Below are 4955 nucleotides of genomic sequence, written 5' to 3' on the forward strand. Positions count from 1 at the left end.
TCGAGGAGGTGTCTAACCCTGTTCATCTCATCATCGAGAAGCCCTTCGATAAACTATTTTCTGTGGTCACAAAAACTCCCCCCCAGGAGGTCTCTCCTGAAGAGGTTGTAGGAAAGCCCCTCAGCCACCAAAGGTCTGATCTCTCCCTTAGTACCATCTGAGTCTTGCCAGCAGAGCCAGTTCCTAAGCTCCCATGATGGCACAGTGCCACTGACACCCATCACCTGTGGTCCAGGCTCGAGGGGCCACCTTCTGGGGACTTCTTCCTTCCTCAGGATGGTCCTATCTTCCCCGGTGTCAATAATGCCCCGGAACCTCTGCCCATCAAGATGTCTATCTTAGGGCGAAGCCCTGGGATGATATGGACCATCCAGTGGGTGGTGGGCCCTCCAGGGCCTGTGCGCCCTCCCCCTTTTGGTGATGGGGCTGGGGGTTGTCCCAAACCTAGTTTAAAGGTTTGCCCTCCACATCATACCTGGACCAGCAGTCCTTTTTCCAATGAAACCCCTTGCGGCAGCGTGGGCATGGAGCCCTGGGCTTGTCCCCCTCCACCTTGAGAGGGGCTTTCCCTTGCGGGCAGTCTCTCTTTAGGTGCCCAGGCTGGCCGCACCCAAAACACCTCCTGTCCTCAGCCCTAGGGCACCTATCCTGCAGCCCAAGGCCTGTGAGGGCTTCTCTAAAGGCTGTAGCTAGAGCCTCTGTCTGTGTCTTGAGGACCGTGGCCATAGCCTCGGTCGCCTTTGTTTTGGCCCCTATGTCCTTTGAGGCCATGATCTGGCTGCTCATGGAATGGTCCTTTAACCCCACGCAGGCAACCTTATGGTTGGTGTTCACACCGTCCCATACTAGCATTTTTACGAACTGTTCTCTGAGTGGCCCAGGGGGAAATTTTCTCTTTAGACTCTTTTCAACCCTATCTACAAACTCATGTAATGGCTCCCCTGAGCTTTGATGGATCCCCAATATGGGCGTCTCTGTAGGACCTGTATCTAACTTATGCCAGGCCTTGAGGCCAAGGGCCCTGACCTGTTCCATATACGGTGGTGGAAGTGCTGCCTGCTGGGTGCCCATGGCAAAGGCATCAGTGGTTCCTGTCAGCATGCTTTAAGTGATAGGGACGGGGGTTGGCAGCACAGTTATTTTCCTCCTGGGCCCAACATTCCTCTCGGTATAGTGCCGCCCATTTAATAAACAAGGGGCTGGGGAGGACTGCCTTGGCTAGATCCATCCAGTCTTTGGCCATACAGGGCTGATATACCAAGCCCTGGAGAAGGGTGTCGACCCAGGGGGACCCGGGGCCATCCTTGGCCACCGCCTTCTTTAATTAAGATCTTTAGCCTCCCAAGGGTACCAGATGGCCAGGCGCTGGGGTCCAGGGTTGATGTTTACAGGAAAGCCTGGACCAGTCACATGGGAGCGGAGGGCTCCTCTCTCTCATGTTCATCCCAACTGCCCAGGGTCCCCCCTTTTTCTGCCCCGTTCTCATCACCCCCTCTTTCCATATCTCTCCATACTATGTGCTTTGGTTTCACTTTCAATCATTGGGCTCTCTCCTCATCAAACGTGACCCATTGAACTTCCCCTGTGGCCTTATCCACCCGGCAAAGGCCGGTATGCTCGTGGGTCAGATCGGGTTGAAAACATGACTTAAGGGCTGAGATCGTGGGGTAAAACCCCAAGGGCGGTTCCTCCCCTCTATTGATCTCTGCCTTGCGAGCCAGTTGTTCAAGCCAGTCCCAGGTAGCCCCCTGGAATAAATTGCAGGCAGGCAGCCAGGGAGCGAGACACAGGGTGGCCTCCCAGACCTTCTTTGATGAGGAATCGGACTGTTCTAACCCCCTGGATCTCAACATGTGTCTCAGCACCCTGAGCGCTGGGTCCTCACTCTTGCTTGTTGCGTTACCCATCTCTTGGGGTCTCACTTCCCTCAGTACTCACCCAATTAGCCCTGGCGATCAGCTCCCGTAGTGGGTCTGAGTGGTCTTTGAGCCCCACGTTGGGCGCCAGATGTTGGGGGTCCTGGCCCAACACAGGAGCTGGGGAAAGGGAGGTGAGCTGTCTGCCCGTTACCCGCAGCCTCCCCGGGAGACAATCAGATGCGACAGGGAACCAGTCAAGCAGGAACTCGTTTATTGCAGGTGTTACAGGGCTTTTGAAGGCAAAAACCAGGAAGGAAAATCCCTTCCCCAACCAAGTGTCCAATCATGTTAAAGGTCAACTTGAGCATGCAGTCTCCTCTCCATAGCACAGCATAGCATTCGCGAGGTGATCACGTGCTGCCAAGATGCACGGAAATGGCAGGAGCCATTTAGCAGTTCTTCAAAACAAATCTGGCCACGCCCCAGCCATTTCCTCTAGGCGCCAAACAAGTCTGGCCATGCCCCGGCCATTTCCTCTAGGCACCATCTTGCCCTGTCCTCAGCCTCAGACCCCCACAATGAAAGATGTAAATAGTGGACTCAGCAGTGCCATCTTCCAGAGTGAATATGACTGTATTTACTAGGCACCCAAGAGTAATGACATAAAGGAACAGGAATTTAGGTAAGGACCTATTCCTATTTTATTGTCTAAAATTTCAAGGGATTAATAAAACTAATAAGTCTCTTGACAAAATCTAGAGTGGGGAGGAAGGGAAAGGCAGGGGATTGTGTGAGATTAAGAACTTAAATAGAAACAGGCAAACAGTGTGTTAATTTCAAATTACTGCTGAAAATTGTGCCACAACACAACTTTATTATCCTATGGTTCTACAAGTCAGAAGTCTTAGTTGTGCTTCTCTCAACTAAAGTCAAGGAATAAGTCGGGCTACAGTCCTTCCAAAAGCTCTGGGGAGAATCGTTGGCTTTTCCGCCTATATTCCTCTGCTTATAGTGAAACTTCTGTCTTCAAAGCCAGTAGAACAGAATCTCCTAATTTCCATTTCATTCTGACATTCTTACCTCCCTCTTCCAAAGACTCTTGTGATTACACTGAATCCGTCTGAATAATCCAAAATAATCACATATTAGGACCCTTAACGTGTGTGTGTGTGTGTGTGTGTGTGTGTATGTGTGTAACCCTTTGTCCATGTGAGGCAATATATTCCCTAGGTTTGTGGATTAAGACATAGACATCTTGGTGGTTCACTGTTCTACCCTACCACATCCGGTGTTAGCTTTCCACAGTACCTGGAAGAGGTGATATTCTGCCAACCAAGTCAATATGCTCCCCTTCCATTAACCAATCATTCTATCAGTCACTTAACTACAAACTCTTCCAAATATAATTGTAGCTGCCAAGAGCCAGATGGACCAGAGAATGCGTTCTTCATCTCAGGCACTTGTGAAGTTCAAGTGGTCAAATATCAACCCCTGTTTGCCAATGTTTCCACCAACTTCATGCAGTCAAGTTTCTTTAGAGGAAGGTAATGCTAGTGATTCCCTGACACTTCCAAGACTTATTCTCTCAAAATAGCTAATGATGAGGACAAACATAAATACAGCTTAAACAGGAACCATGTTCAGGGGAAAGTAGCTAAAATAAATATGCAACAATAAAGAAATTATAGGTATCTTTTAAGTCAATATGAAGGGTGAATCTCCAATTTCCTGTGGAAATATCTTTTCACTGAAGGTGGCTTTCACTTTATGAAGAGAAACAATTGAATATAGTGATACCGTATTATGTATTTAATCTAATTTAATTAACTTTAATTTACTTCATGGAGATACAGAATCTACTTATGAAAGAATGGGTGACCTCCTTAGAAAATAGACAGAGGGAGAAGAGGTAAGAAGTTCAAAAAGATCTTTATTGTCTCGGGTTTCTATCGCCTCTCTTCTCCCTCCTGTAGACCTAGCTAAGAATGGGGATGACTGAGCCAACTCAAAGTCTACTTGGGCATTCTTGTAGACCTGCCTCTGGGGTCCATACCAATGTGGAAGCCCTGCCTGCTTCCCAGAAGATTAGAGTGGAACAGCAACCCTTAGAAAACAATCTTCAGCCTGAGATTTGTGGGATTTACCCTGTCCAGCTTGTATTGGAATACCCAGCTCTACAGAGTATAATTAGTGATAACCCTGACAGTTAAAAAGAAATAGCCACATTTTCAGAAGATGAAAAAAAAATTGACACAAACAGGCAGTCTGTGGGACTCCATCCAGATGCTGTTGAAGGAGTTAGTGAGACCTATAGGCCTGTGCAACTTTGGGATAACAGTGAACCCTGGGCATTTCATGGGTGAGAAAAGAGGTGGAGAATAGCATTCCTATTAGCATCACCCTCAACCATGCAATCACAGTACACACAGTTTACCCGATGACATACAGTGGTATCTGTTATTGTCTATGGTTTCTAAATGCCATGGTGATGAAAATGACTTGTCTGCCATTTGGCGCTATTGTTGCTGCTTTCTATAATGGATGACTTGAATGCAATTTTCAGCATCAGAAACCAACAACTAGCAGAAGACCATTAAGGTCAATTAGAATTGAGCTTTTCTGTTCTTAACAGAACCTTGAAAAAAATAATTTCAAAATAATGAACTCTTTTTAAATATTTTATTTATCATTTTTATTTTATGTGTATGCATGTATTGCCTGCATGTAGGTAAGTGTACCAGTGTCATGCAATACCCACGGAGGACAGAAGTTGTCAGATCCCCTGGAACTGGAGTTACTGACAGTTGTTAGCTGCCATGTGGGTGCTGGGATTCGAACCTGGGCCTTCTGCAAGAACAGCCAGTGTTCTTAACTGCTGAGCCATCTCTCCAGCCCCATGAACTTTTTTTTTAACTCATACTTTTTCCATGGGTGGAAGGTGCAGGCCTGACACAGTGCATCAACTGGTACCCTTTGAATCCTTTGAAGCCCACCTTTGAATCCTTTAAAGCCCAACTGGTACTCTTTGTATCCTTTGAAGCCCACCATTCTTGGAACATAGGCCTCTTTCTACCACTTCTAATCCCATAGTCACCA

Source organism: Nannospalax galili, unplaced genomic scaffold, assembly GCF_000622305.1.
Source record: "Nannospalax galili isolate Female #2095 unplaced genomic scaffold, S.galili_v1.0 scaffold359, whole genome shotgun sequence".
Classification (NCBI taxonomy): Eukaryota; Metazoa; Chordata; class Mammalia; order Rodentia; family Spalacidae; genus Nannospalax; species Nannospalax galili.